This window comes from Neofelis nebulosa, chromosome 5, assembly GCF_028018385.1.
Source record: "Neofelis nebulosa isolate mNeoNeb1 chromosome 5, mNeoNeb1.pri, whole genome shotgun sequence".
NCBI classification, from domain to species: domain Eukaryota; kingdom Metazoa; phylum Chordata; class Mammalia; order Carnivora; family Felidae; genus Neofelis; species Neofelis nebulosa.
In genome coordinates this window covers 25757705-25771987 of record NC_080786.1, presented here as the reverse complement: position 1 = coordinate 25771987, position 14283 = coordinate 25757705, and the positions used below count along the sequence as shown (strand labels likewise).

The window sequence follows — 14283 nt, the reverse complement described above, 5'->3', positions numbered from 1 at the left end:
ATCTCCAAGAATTGTGTGAACTAACTTGAAGATAATACAGACACCCAGGAAACGCTAAACAACAGCAAACATTGCAGTAGGGGAGGACAAAAAACACTGGTCTAAGGGTCAGAAGATATGAATTCTAGTTCCAGTCGTGCTAGTAATTAGCTGTGAGCTTAGGTAAGGTATATCACTTACCCTCACCAGGCTTCAGTTTCCACATTTGGATATGGATTAGATGATTCCCAGGATACCTGAGGGCCTAACATTCCATAATTCTATGATCTAAAATAATGCATATTTCACAAGGAAGTCAGGAAGAATAAGCACTATTATCCAGATGTTACAGAAAGAGGAAATTGAACCATGAAGGACTATATAATTTGCCCAGCGTAAGACTGTTAAGTCAGGTTCATTGTCGTTTGTGTTAGATCTTACAGCGTGCAGAGTAGATCCCCTAATCTGTGTTTGTTTCCCTTCACTTAACACAAAGTTGTGTTTGTCTTTCCATTATCTCTATTTGGTTCTAGCTAGGTCATGATTGCATATGTCAAAGAACAAAGAAAGTACTATCAGAAACCGTAGCTGGAGCACCAATGTTTAACACAGCCCTGAAAGAACACATTTTTTACAGGAAGCAAAGAGGTGTGTTGCCCTCTAGGAAATGCATACCACTGTGGAGTAATTAGGCTGACGTGCATTTCCCTGGTGGCAAATGTAATGAAGGGGTCCAATAATTCTTGACATCGGCATAATGTTGGGGTGGAATTGGAAGTCAAGATTTAGAAGGATATGATTGGAATAAAGGGTATATAAACAGTTTTTCTTCTATAACAAATTCTTCCTTTATAACTAAAATGTTACTTCTGTAATTTTTAATATACGCAAGCACATTCAGTCATACAGTTAACAAATATTCATTGAGATCCAACTATATGCTAAGCGCCATCATAAGAGCTGGAAATATTATGGAGAGTAAGACAGCTACAGACCCTTTCCCATCTCCCTTTGCCAATGTATACTGAATAGAGTGGGAGATGGACCTAAATAGGAAGATGATTAAGATATCTTTCAGAGTATGATCAATGCTATGGAGAATATAACAATAATATATCCCTTACCATGTAACAATATATTCCTTACCATGTTCTGCATTCTCTCCATTTAAAATGTTAAGTATCACAAGAGCTAGAACTTTGTTATATTATTCATCATTGTGCCCTCTGTGCCTTGATTAGTGAATTTTAACTGTGGGCTTCTTTAAATTAGGTTGTCAGGAGAGGTATCTCTAAGGAGGTGCCATCTGAATGGAGACCTAAAAAATGAAGAGTTTGCAGTCATGCAAAGAAGAGGGGCAGGGAAAGAGCAATGTAGAGTTCCCAAGAAAGCCACAACTTCAGCATGTTTTGGAAACAAGCCATTGTGGCTGGAGAGCTGTAAGGGCGGTAAAGTGTAACGTAAGGTGAGGCTGAAGCAAGAGTCAGGGCTAGAATAATATTGGGCCTTGTAAGCCAAGGCTAGGAGGTTGAATTTTAATGAAATTGCTATGGTAAGCCATTGGAGGATTTTTTTTTTAATCCATTGGAGAATTTTAATGAGGGATATTATATGACCTTACTTTTATTTTTTAAAAGTTTACTCTGGTATCTATGTAGGTAATAGACTGAGGGAAGCGTGAGAGGAGGCAAGAGATGGGTTAGGTTGTGAGAGGTGATGGTGGTTTGGTGCAGGGCAAGAAGCGTTGAGTAGTTGAATTTGAGATCCAAACACCAGGACCAACTGATTAGTTGGAGATGGCGTGTTAGAAAAAGAGAGGGGTCAAGAAAGACTCCAGTGTTTTGGCTTAAGTAACTTGGTGCTGGTGGTGCCACTAAGTGATAGGGAAACTGGAGGAGGAGCAGGGTTTTTCCAGGGAAAATCAAGGATTCCATTTTGGCCATGTGAAGCTTATTAGACTTCCAAATGAGTATGTAGATTATAAATGGTTGATATGTGAGTATGGCAAGATGTCAGAGCTGAAGATGTCCTTTTGTGAGTCATTGGCATTTCGATACTATGTAAAGCCATGTAGCTGAGTGAGATCACCAAGGGAGAACGTGTAGATATGACAGCCAAGGACAAGGCCTTGAACATCTGTCATAGAACTCCCAATTTTGGCCTTTGAATAATAGGATATTTTATGTAGAACTGCATTTTAAAACCCCATTTGGGGGGCACCCGGGGAGCTCAGTCGTTTATGTGACCGACTCTTGCTTTTAGCTCGGGTCATGATTTCACAGTTCATGAGTTCAAGCCCTGCATCAGGCTCTGTATTGACAGTGTGGAGCCTGCTTAGGATTCTCTCTCTCTCTCTTAAAATAAATAACCTTAAAAAAAATCCATTTTGGGGGCGCCTGGGTGGCGCAGTCGGTTAAGCGTCCGACTTCAGCCAGGTCACGATCTCGCGGTCCGTGAGTTCGAGCCCCGTGTCAGGCTCTGGGCTGATGGCTCGGAGCCTGGAGCCTGTTTCTGATTCTGTGTCTCCCTCTCTCTCTGCCCCTCCCCTGTTCATGCTCTGTCTCTCTCTGTCCCAAAAAAAATAAATAAAAAACGTTGAAAAAAAAAATTTTTTTTAAATAAAAAATAAAAAAAAAAATCCATTTTGCCTTTCCCTTTCTCTCAGCATGTAGTAGGAGGCCATCTTGGAGGGAAGCCATCTTGGTGAGAACCTTTAATCACACAACAACCCCTGGGACTTGCCAATATGTCATCAGAGACACAGAAGAAGCCTCTGGTCCCTACAATACCTCTCTCCCATAATGCAGTGTTCCCTGACTTCCCCAGGCCACAATGATCCCTCCTTTCCTCTATTTTCCTTTGAACCTCTCCTTTCCTCAGATTTGTACCTCAGCGGTCAGTCCTGTTAGTGTTGTAGCTATTTATGCAGAGCAGGTACTCTGTGTTTGTGTCCCTCCACTTGTACAAAATGGTATTTGCCTTTCCATCATCTCTATTTGGTTCTAGGTAGGTCATGATTACTTATCATCCCCACTTTCAACTGTACATTGAAATTTCCTCAAGGGCAGGATATTCTCTTACATATCTTTCTATCCCTTACCATGTTCTACATTTCCCCATTTAGAAAGTAAGTACTACAAGAGCTAAGACCTTGTCTGTTATTTTCACCCCTTTGAACTCTTTGAACCTGGAACAATGTTCTTGAATAAACAAACAGAATGGATGAATATAATAGCTGTTAATAGATTTATGTTCTAGATAGGTGATCAGGAACCATGCCTCAAAGCAAGACTTTCTCCCTTTTCCTTGGTAGATGTTATCTCCCCTTTGGGTCCCCTTGAGCTTTACCATGCCCCACATTTAACACCGCAGCATAAAAAGGTGTTTCACTTCTCACCACCTTTATGGACTCTTTCCAGATTCTGCTGATGCTGAAGGAGATAAGAATAGGGCATGTGTTTTTGGTCTATATAATGCATATGCAGTGGTGATCTGTGGTAGATTGCCTGAAAGATGGCCATTAACAATTGTTTTCATCTCTATGTACACATGTTATTCTTCCCACCAGAGGATAGGGTTTATTTTCCTTCCCTGTGACTCTGGATGGCCATGAGACTTGCTTTGGCCTGTGGAATGCAGAAGTAACAGTCGTATGAATCCAGGCCTACACCTTAAGAGGACTTGCAGTTTCCTGTTTTACTGTCATGCTTAAGAAACTTGGAATTGTGGATAACTTGAGACCACATGGAGAGAGAGAAGCCCAGGCAGTGTCCAGCCATTCCAGCCATACAGCTGAGGCATGAAAGGTGTGAATAAAGTCACATGGATTCTGTAGCTTCAGCCAGGCTGTCTCAGTGAACCGAATGGAACAGAGAGAAACCATCCCTGGGGAGCCCCACCCACACTGCACAATGAGGAGAAATAATAAATCGTGTTATTTTAAGCGACTACTTGTGGGGGGTATTTGTTATATTGCAATAGATAATTAAAATAGGATCTGTTCCAGGATCCATTTTATAACAAAACTTCTGGAAACACATTGCATTTAAAAGCAGAACTTCTGGAGGTGCCCGGGTGGCTCAGTCAGGCGTCCAACTTCGGCTCAGGTCATGACCTCACGGATTGTGGGTTTGAGCCCCGTGTCGGGCTCTGAGCTGTCAGCACAGAGCCTGGAGCCTGCTTTGGATTCTGTGTCTCCCTCTCTCTCTCTGCCCATCCCCCACTTATACTCTGTGTGTGTGTGTGTGTGTGTGTGTGTGTGTGTGTGTGTGTCTCTCTCTCTCAAAAATAAATAAACTTTAAAAAAATAATTAAATTAAATTAAATTAAAAAGCAGAGCTTCTGCAATTTCTAGCAAAATTACAAATGCAATTATCCTTTGTCTCAGCAGTTTCCCTTCTAGGAATCTATTCCAGAAATACCCAGGCAAAAATACAATGAGAGGTATTGGCTATTCATTGCAGCACCATGTGTAGTAGCAACAAACTTCAAACAGTTCACTTGTCTATCAGTAGAGGACTGGTTGAATAAGCTATGTAACATATGATGGAGTAATATGCAGCTATAAAAAAGAAATGCGGTATTCCTCTGTAAACTGTGGTGGAGTGATCACCAGGATATAACATTCAGTGAAAAAAAGCAAGGCAGAGAAAGTGTGTATGGTATGCTACATTTTTACTCTTGTTTTTTAATGCAAGGATAAAATATAAAAATCTCAAAAGAAATTAGCTTAGGATTTACCTATAAATCCTAGATCTGTACCTATAGAGGGACAGAATGAATAGGGGTAAATGGTACAACAGAAATATAATATGCAAACTCCAGACTGTGGGAAACCTTATAGAACAACCAACCCAGTTTCTTCAGCAAATAATTTTTTTTTTAAAAACCCAAAGGGAGGTCCATGGGTGGCTCAGTCGGTTAAGCATCTGACTCTTGATTTCAGCTCAGGTCATGATCTTACTGTTTGTGAGTTTGAGCCCTGTGTCGGGCTCTGCGCTGGCAGCATGAAGCCTACTTGGGATTCTGTTTCCCTCTCTCTTTGCCCCTCCCCAGCTTGCTCTCTATCTCTTTCTCAGAATAAAATAATAATAATAATAATAATAATAATAATAATAATAATAAACCCAAAAGGGAAAGAATGAGAACCCAACAATTAAAAAGAAGGACTTGGAGCACCTGGGTGGCTCAGTCAGTTGGGCGTCCATTTGTGGCTCAGGTCATGATCTTGTGGTTCCAGGGTTGGAGCCTCTCATCGGGTTCTGTGCTGACAGCTTGGAGCCTGCAGCCTGCTTCAGATTCTGTCTCTCTCTCTCTCTCTCTCAGAAATAACTAAACATTAAAAAAATTTTTTTTTAAAAAGGAGGGATTTAACTGCATGTCAACCAATGGCAATTTATAAACCAATTGTATTCTGAATACACCAATACAACTTGAATACAAGTTGTTTAGATAAACTGAAAAGGTTTATGAGACAATGGGAAAATTGAAACACTGGTTAAAATACTTGATGATTTTGGGGCGCCTGGGTGGCTCAGTCAGTTGAGCGTCCGACTTCAGCTCAGGTCACCTCACTGTTTGTGAGTTCAAGCCCCGCGTCAGGCTCTGTGCTGACAGCTCGGAGCCTGGAGCCTACTTCTGTTTCTGTGTCTCCCTCTCGCAGTCCCTCTCCCCCTCACACTCTGTCTCTCTCAAAAATAAATAAACATTAAAAAAAATTTTTTTTTAATATTTGATGATGTTAAGGATTTATTAAGTGTGATAATGACAGTGTGGTTGTATTCTTTTTTTTTTTTTAAGTTTATTTACTTATTTTGAGAGAGAGACAGCACAAGCCAGGGAGGGGCAGAGAGATAGGGAGAGAGAAACCCAAGCAGGCTCTGTGCTGTCAGCTTAGAGCCCGATGTGGGGCTCAAACTCATGAAATGTGAGATCATGACCTGAGCTGAAACCGAGGGTCCAACGCTCAACCTGAGCCACCCAGGCACCCCAGTGTAGTTATATTCTTAAAATAATCTTCAAATATTAGAGATACACACTGAAACTTTTTATGTATGAGCTGATATACACTGGGGGTTGCTTCATAAGAAATACATGTATTACTGAAGTGAGTGAAGTTATAGATTAAACAAGATTTGCCAAGAGTTGATTATTATTGAAGCTAGATTATTCGTTCATGAAGGTTCATCGTATTGTCGTCTTTACCTTTATATATATTTGAAATTTTCCAAAATAAAAAGTTTAAAAAAAAAAGAAGGGTCTCTGAGACCAGTGGGTTTATTTTTATTTTTTTAAAACATTTCTTCATTTTTGAGAGACAGACCATGAGCAGAGGGAAGGGCATAAAGAGGTAGACACAGAATCTGAAACAGGCTCCAGTCTCTGAGCTGTCAGAGCCCAATGTGGAGCTCGAGCCCACCAACCACAAGATCATGACCTGAGCTGAGGTCACAGGCTTAGCCGACTGAGTCACCCAAGCGCCCCTGAGACCCAGTGATTTAAGGGCACCGAAAACATTTTCTTCATAATAACATGCCTTACAAGTCTATCACTCCAAGTAACAGCATCTATGTCAAATGAAAGTTGTGTCTGTAAAACCATGATAGGTGTTTAGAACTGTGTGTGATTGACACCATGTAAGTGATATTAAAGTTATAATGAGTTCTCAGGAGTTCCAAGTGTGTCTGTTGTTTTTTGGGGTTTTTTTTTTCTTAACAATTTCTTGTGTCATTGTTATCTCTGATACTTGGGAAAGTTTTAACTAACATGTGAATAGTTCTCTTCTTGTTTTCCAAACATGAATCATTCATTCACTCAATCATTCAATACTCTTTGGCCAAGAGAGTTCTATGAGAGGTCCTGGTGTTAGGGAGAGGGTGCTGCTAGCCAAAAGAAGTCTCCAGCCCTATTGCACATGACTGTCCACATGCATGCCCAGATGCTTACAACATCAGAGAACAATAGAGGGCTGTAAAAGAGGTCTGTGAAAGACAGAGGCCCCGTTGCTCTGCCTCTAGCAGGAGACTGGGGGAGAAATCTTGGAAGAGGAGGTGTTCGAGCATGCTAAGATGCTGGTTCAGGGGAAAGAATAACGACAGAACTGGGTTTGACTTATTTTGGAGGAAAGATGTAACCTGATGCTTTTCACTTCCCCAAATTCTTTCACTTTCAGATACCCAAAGCCTCTCATCTCCTTCCTGCACTGAAATGAAAGGTAAATATCAGTGGTTCTCAAAGTGTGGTTCCTGGACCACAGCACTGCCATTCCCTGGGAACTTTTAGCAATGCAGATGCTCAAGCCCCACCTCAGACCTACTGAAGCTGAAACTCTGGAGCTGGACCAGTGATTTAACAAACCCTCCAGGTGAGGCTGATGTTCACTCAAGTATGAGAACCACTGGTTTAGGGAAAACCAGTAATGGTGCCATAAATGCAGTTTAAAGAAGAAAAAGGAGCCTGTTCTTTTCTCCAAGTTAAAAAAATTATGGTTATAGGAGAAACTTTGAAAGAATCCAAGGTAGAAAAATGGTTCAGCTTTGCTGAGGGCCCACAGAACTGTGGTTGTGGAGAGACCAGTGTTCCACAAAAAGAACCACAAATGCCAGGCTGGGCAGCTGCTGCCTACCACCCAGCAGTAAGACTAGAGAGAGCTAAGGCTTGGAGGGACCAGGCCCCCAGTCTCCTCTGAGATACCAGTCCTTGGCCAGAGATACTCCAATAGCTAAATGTAGAGATTATTCTCTAAAGATGACGGTATGTACACAAGGTATAGAGGTAATAAAACTGGTCGAATCCTTGTAAAAAGGTGTTAATTTCTCTTCACTTTTTCATATGGCTACTAGAAAATTTAAAATAACCTACATAGTTCACATTTATGGCTTGCATTATATTTCTGTTGGTCAGCACTGGTCTATAATGTGTATATAAAATGGAGGATAGATAGGAGACAAAATGTGACCATTTTCTCTCCAGCTCTGAGCAGGAGAGTGAGTGTCCAGAACCACAAACCATCATTTCTTATTTATGTGTCCTTTGTGTTTATACTGTGAAGATGCCTCGGTGATACTAACCATACAAATCTTGCAGCAAACATCTTTTATATCCTTGTTCGCAAAGCAGTTTTTCGATTCTAGAAAACAGACTCTCCTATCAGGAATAAGCATGCATTCATTGGTTAAAAACTGGAACATATAACAATATGTACCAACAATAGCCACTCCCACTTTCCCCATTTTGACTGCTTCAGACATAGTTAATTAACCAGGACATTTTTTCCTACTGACCCCAGACACAGCGTCAATGTCCTTATCAACAGAATGCTATGGACGAGCTTGTAGCTACTGAGAGCTGCTGCCGTGGTGCAAAACTAGGTCTGCCTGACTCCAAAGTTCCTTCATTATGCCATTCAAGTTCCCATTTAATAACAGGTGCACATTCGCAGTTTCATTTCTAAATCAAGTCAATAAACTGTCTTTCTGATTTATATATCAGTTTCTTATGAATTTGGTTGGTGCGAGTCCATCCCTGAGATATCAAATATGTTTTCGTATGCTGCCAGACTTGGATGGCTGACCTTACCAAGAGGCAGCCTCTAGATTAGGAATGGCCTGTCCAGAGCAGATACCCTTACTCTCCTCTCCCTTAACTGTGACAGACGTTGCTAATCAATTGCGATGCTTTTTTCTGTTGAGCCTAGACATCGTCTGAAAGTCCTTTTTATTTATTTATTTATTTATTTATTTATTTATTTATTTTAACGTTTATTTATTTTTGAGACAGAGAGAGACAGAGCATGAATGGGGGAGGGTCAGAGAGAGGGAGACACAGAATCTGAAACAGGCTCCAGGCTCTGAGCTGTCAGCACAGAGCCCGACGCAGGGCTCGAACTCACGGACCGCGAGACCATGACCTGAGCTGAATTCGGCCGCTTAACCGACCGAGCCACCCAGGCGCCCCTGAAAGTCCTTTTTAACACAGTAATCCAGGAAGGTACTGTCACTTGACCCATAAGATTCTCTTGATTGCTAGCCTGGATGGATAGCGACTTCACAAAACAAATTTCCTTTGTGCCCAGCTGGCTTTCCTCAGGTAAAAACTTGACTTCTTTTCTTTTTCCCAGAAGGGTAGATAGGTTCCAAAACCAAAACAATGCCTTGTGGTGCACCCAAGGGGGTCCTGGGGAAGAACAATGGCATTTTAGGAAGTCAGTACCCAATAGGATGGGAGAATTCATATAACAACATGCTTTTTTGCTTGTCCAGAGGCAGACTCCCAAGGTTTGTGGACAGTTCTCTTCAAGTGCTACTACTATAACTGATTTAGAACTCACCAGGAAGTTTTCATATGGAATTTACAACAATAATAGTAATAATGCTTCCTATATCATGATTATTTGGGTTGCAAATAATACATAAGTTTCTACAGTGAGAATGTTGACACTGCAGCTATTCAAGAAACATAGGTACACAGCCAGAAGGCAAATTTATCATCAGTGAGTGGTGTGGCAAAAAGGAGGATGTCTCAGGGGAAGTGACATGGACAAAATTTTCATATTTAAAAAACTCTAAAGTTACACTTACACTGTAAGTGTAAAGGATAAAATGTTAGAAGCTGCTCTAAACTTAGAATGACATGACAATTTGCCAAGGCAGAGAAAAGATGCTCTGAAGGTAAGCACTGTTCAAATGACTCAAATTTTTCAAAGAAATAGAACATTTAATCAATTTTTCCCATGTTTTAAGTAACACTGTATCAAATAAATGTAACTTTTACCATTTTTAAAGTACCCCCATATGTTTATAAATGAAAGTAAGAGTTTTTAGTATTTTAGAAAAAACTTTCATGCAACAGTTGTAATTTTTCCTGTTAATTATTAAGATTGCTTGGTATAGCTTCAGCTTTCAGGGTCATTTTTTTGCTCCTGCACTATCCTGCAAAGTGAGGACTGAATGTGTATGGGTAAAACAAGAAGAAATTCAAAATGATAGGATTATACTAATGCTTTGGCAGTATAAGTCTTTTAAAGTGTAATTGGAGTTTGAAAAAAAAAGGTGCAATAATATTGTAGACACATATGCCAATGCAAACCAATAATTCACATAGATATTTCAAAGGTGTGTGATACATTTGAGACAGAGATTATCTGGATATTCATTTGCTGGGGTGGGGGAAGAATATAAGAAGAAAAGGCTGGAGAGCAGGTGTGAATCACTCTATAATGTCTCATCCTCAGAAAACACGGCAGCCACTGTCAAACTATCTTAACGTTTGCTTCCTTAAAGAATATGTCTGTGCCAATTAGAAAGCCATTGGCTGCAGGTACATCAGGACTTCAGTTCCTCTTGCTGGGCATTTCTCTCGGCTCTCCTTTTACTTGCATATTGGCTCTATTTCAGGCGGGCAGCAAATGGTGACAGCTGTACCAGGCATCACATCCAAATGCCACGTCATCCAGAGGCAGCAGATAGGGGCTGTCTCTCCTACAGTCTACTTCTCAGAGGTAAAGAAAAGCACTCCAGCCTATTGGTCAATACTGGACCCCTGGCCACTGTATCAGTCAGGGTTCAGGATGGAAAACTAAAGCCACTCGATGCATCCTGGATCTAACAGACCTAACGTAGAATCTCCCACAACTCCTGGGAGAGCCAGGGGAGCAGAGTTTAGAAACTCTATCCTTAAAGATCAGAGGAGCTGACCCTGAACAACCTTAGCCTCAAACACCAAACTGTGTAATTCCTTACATTCGTGCCAGGAAGCTGCGGGGACTTTCTCATCTGCCCACCCATGCAGCTACAACTATCTCTAGAGGAATAACACCGTCCTCTTTGCAAATCCTGACCTGAGTTCCTCTTGCGAGCAATGAGCTGGAACAGGGCAGAGATGGTCATTCTGGACAGCACAGGTCCTCGACTTAGAGGCAAATAGTGGTACCATGCTGGCAGCAGACAGTCCAGTACACCCACCCCTGAAGTAGCTCCAGCGAGGGGAATGGGTCACTGGGATTGGCTGAGGCCCGTGAGGATTTCCCTTTGATCCTGGGGGGAGGGCGAAGTCACTCTCAACCCTGTCACTTGGGGGAGAGTGGAAATCTAGCCACCCCCTCCCAACTCAGTGGGATTTCCTTGACTAGCAAGTAAAATGGGGAAAAGCTGTTGGTTAGACAACCAGCAGCGCCTGCTCCATGCTGAGTCACACCATAATCGTAATTTTCTCTGCAAATAAACATATTCGTTACCAAAGTAGCCCGCTATATATTTTAAGGAAATATGCTATACAACATTCACCATGCATACCTATTATTACCCACAAGGTACAATCTCCTGCAGGCAGTTCAAATTCCAGGCTAAATTGTAAAATTATAGTCAGCTGATTGATAATGCATAGTGTTATTGCATTCAGTAAAAAGTTAAAGTTCCTTTTAGAAAAATTCCTCCATTAGCTCTTCTCCTTCAAACAACTGGCTAGATTTATTTGTCTGCTGCTCCTTTATATGGCTTACCAGCACCCCGAGCATATCCTAGACTTAATGAACTTATTTGCAGGGCTCAAATTTACAAGATCGGCCATCCCCCCTTCCTGCTGCCTGTCTTCCTAATCCCCATTTGGCTGTCGCTTTACATCCCAGTTAATGCCATTCCAGTCTCCTCAGAAACTGTGGGACCAGTTTTCTCCTGGGAAAAGGGAAGCTGATGGCTCTGAACCCATTTGGGGGCTGAGGAAAGCAGGCAAATGTCAAGGATGCTAATTTCTGATCTTCTCACCAGGGTTGTATACAGTAAATCCTTTTTATAAGAAAGCCCTGAAGATGAGCCTTTGGGATGGTGGGGGGGGGGGGGGTAGTGCACGGAGGGATGTATCAGGAAAGTTATGTATGTGCAGGTGCCAGGGAGTGGCTTCTGTTCTAGAAGGGCCCCACAGCTCAGCGTTTCCTCCCACATGCCTCCTCGAATATGCAAGCTGCATATGTATTTATAACTCTGCAGTAAAAAAGTGAACTTTATTAGCAGAGATAACTGTCATAATTCAAGCAACTGTACTCTGCAGAGCAACCAGAGACTACAAGCATCAGGATTATATATGTTCAGTCAAATCATGTGCAAATGCAGGGGAATTATGAGTCACTAACTAGGCATAAACCAGGAAGGAGGAAGGGCTAGAATTGACTGTCCCTCTAGGGGACTCTGGGGGTCCAGAGAACCTGTCGGAAAGCTTCTTCTAGGGGGTTGTTATATCCTGGAGGTTAGTGACTTTATCATGCATTTTTGCATCTACCCATTCTAGTGGCGGGCCTCAATAAATGTTTGTGGACTGAATGAGTGAATGAAATGTTCACCCTGGCGATGTGCAACAGCCCCTGAATTGTTCTGTGTGTGTGTGTACATCTCCTCCCCTTCCTAGTCAAACATTTATTCTAAATCAGTGGAGCCACAGCTGTGCAACTGAAGAGCTACACTCGCAATCACTATTAGCCAAGCGAGGCTCTGAGCCAGTGGTTCTCAGCCTTGGCTGCACACTAGAACCGCTTGGAGGATGTGTGAAGAGCCCAGTGCTCAGGTCTAACCTCAGATCAGTTAAAATCAGAATCTCTAGAGCTGAGGCCGAGGCATCAGAATCCCAAGACTGAGAACCACTGCTCTAAGGGCAGCATGGAAACATCTCTGGCTCAGGAATTAGGAGACCTAGAATCTATTCCTCATCACAAAAAAAAAAAAAAAAAAAAAAATGCCAGTGCCACTTTCACGGAGGCCCAAAGTGCAGATAGAAAAGAAATAATTCTGATGCAACTTAGGAATTTGTTTTTGTACTCATCTGGAATTTGAGGAGGGGAGGGTGTGTCACATGTCTTGGGAATACATAACACTTCAAACAAAGTGATGCCATGCTGTGAAATGAGATGGGAAGCTAGTGGATGTCCCCACCCCGCCCTTGCTAGTGACCCCTCTCCAGCCTTCCCGCAAGATCTGGGGCTCTCCGCATGCTTCCCAGGAACCCCAGAATCCTCTCTGGCGGCCTCGTCTGGTTCTTGGGAAAGGCCGTGGGGAGGTAGGTAACTGTTGTTTGGGTTTGTAGACACCTTGGGGGAAGGGCGGCTGAGCTGGCACGAGGGGTAGGGGAGCTGTGACTCAGGGGAAATTCTAAGTTGCTACAAGCTGCAGAAGTGTGTGTGTCCGTGGGAGGTGAGAAAGGCAAACAGAGGGCTGAAAACCGTGCCAGGAACCTGCCTAGAGGATAATCAAGACTTGACTATAAATAACTGATGAACTGATGAACGCGTTAGCGAAGTTATTTTGTAAAGTAGCATAAAGGCAAAATGAGTGCTTCCCTTGAACAAATCCTCACGGTGTTTTCAGAAGGCCAAGTGAAAATGCAGGACCCCTGTCTGGTGGTGTGCCTCTGCATAAACCTTTTTTTTTTTTTTTTTTCCAGATAACTGAAAGCTCACCTCACAGATGCCACAAAAACCCAAACATTTTAATCGTGTAAGGGAAATATTTCTAAAATAGATTATATTCTCCCCAGAAATGGTGAACAGAGCGTATAGTCATATAGTGGCTTTTGGTGGTCCGGGAAGCAGAGCCCAGATTTCCTTTTGAACCACCCTTCTCACACACCCTCAGTCCAGGCTCCAGGAGAAGAGCATGAGACCCAGGCTGAAGGCCATCAGGGTGTCTTGTTTCTCCTGGCTACAGGTCAGGGTCTCTAGTGCATGGGCTTTGCGACAACTATTCCCTTTGCTTTGAGCCCTTTCTGGCTCTCACGCACTCAGATGTGTTTTGAATAGATACAATTACTGCAAGTCTGGCCCCCATATAAGCAGAGAATACAGAAACGAATTATTTCTTTTAGTATCCTTCAAATTCACTTTGGAGTTTGAATATTTTCAAAAGATTTGTAAAACTGTGGCTATTCCACGACCTGAAAACACACTGTGGAAAAAGAGCTCAGGAAAGTAATCTAAAATAATCCACACCAAGTTTCCATCTCATTTCTTGAAATATTTTGTGCACAGTCCTATCCTATCTTGGTACCCTAGACATGGCAATATTGACATACCCACAGTGGCACAATAAAAAAAAAAAACAACCAAAAACCAAAAAACATCATACCATTTATCCCGCAAACAGCTTTCATGAGACTCACATCATTATACACCTTTAAGAAAAAAAACTGTGTATTGTGGAAAATTTTATACAAAACCCTGTGTACCTGACTCAGTTGTGAAACTCCCCCAGGCCTAATGGTTTAGAATCGTGGGTGAAATTAAGCTCACTAATGGATCAAGTTCCCGTACTTGGTTCGTTGCTG

The 14283-nt window shown here is 42.0% G+C and overlaps 1 long non-coding RNA gene across 3 annotated transcripts in view; it reads left to right on the top strand.

The window, feature by feature from the left end:
* Positions 1-14283, top strand: part of LOC131511808 (uncharacterized) — a 38380-nt gene that overhangs the window by 11206 nt on the left and 12891 nt on the right. For 2 of the 3 annotated variants that reach the window (XR_009261750.1, XR_009261752.1), the window contains exons 2-3: positions 7151-7342; positions 10374-10477. This is a non-coding gene — a long non-coding RNA (uncharacterized LOC131511808). Of the gene's footprint in view, positions 1-7150; positions 7343-10373; positions 10478-13404; positions 14077-14283 lie in introns of those variants that run through there. The other variant, XR_009261749.1, reaches the window with a different exon arrangement.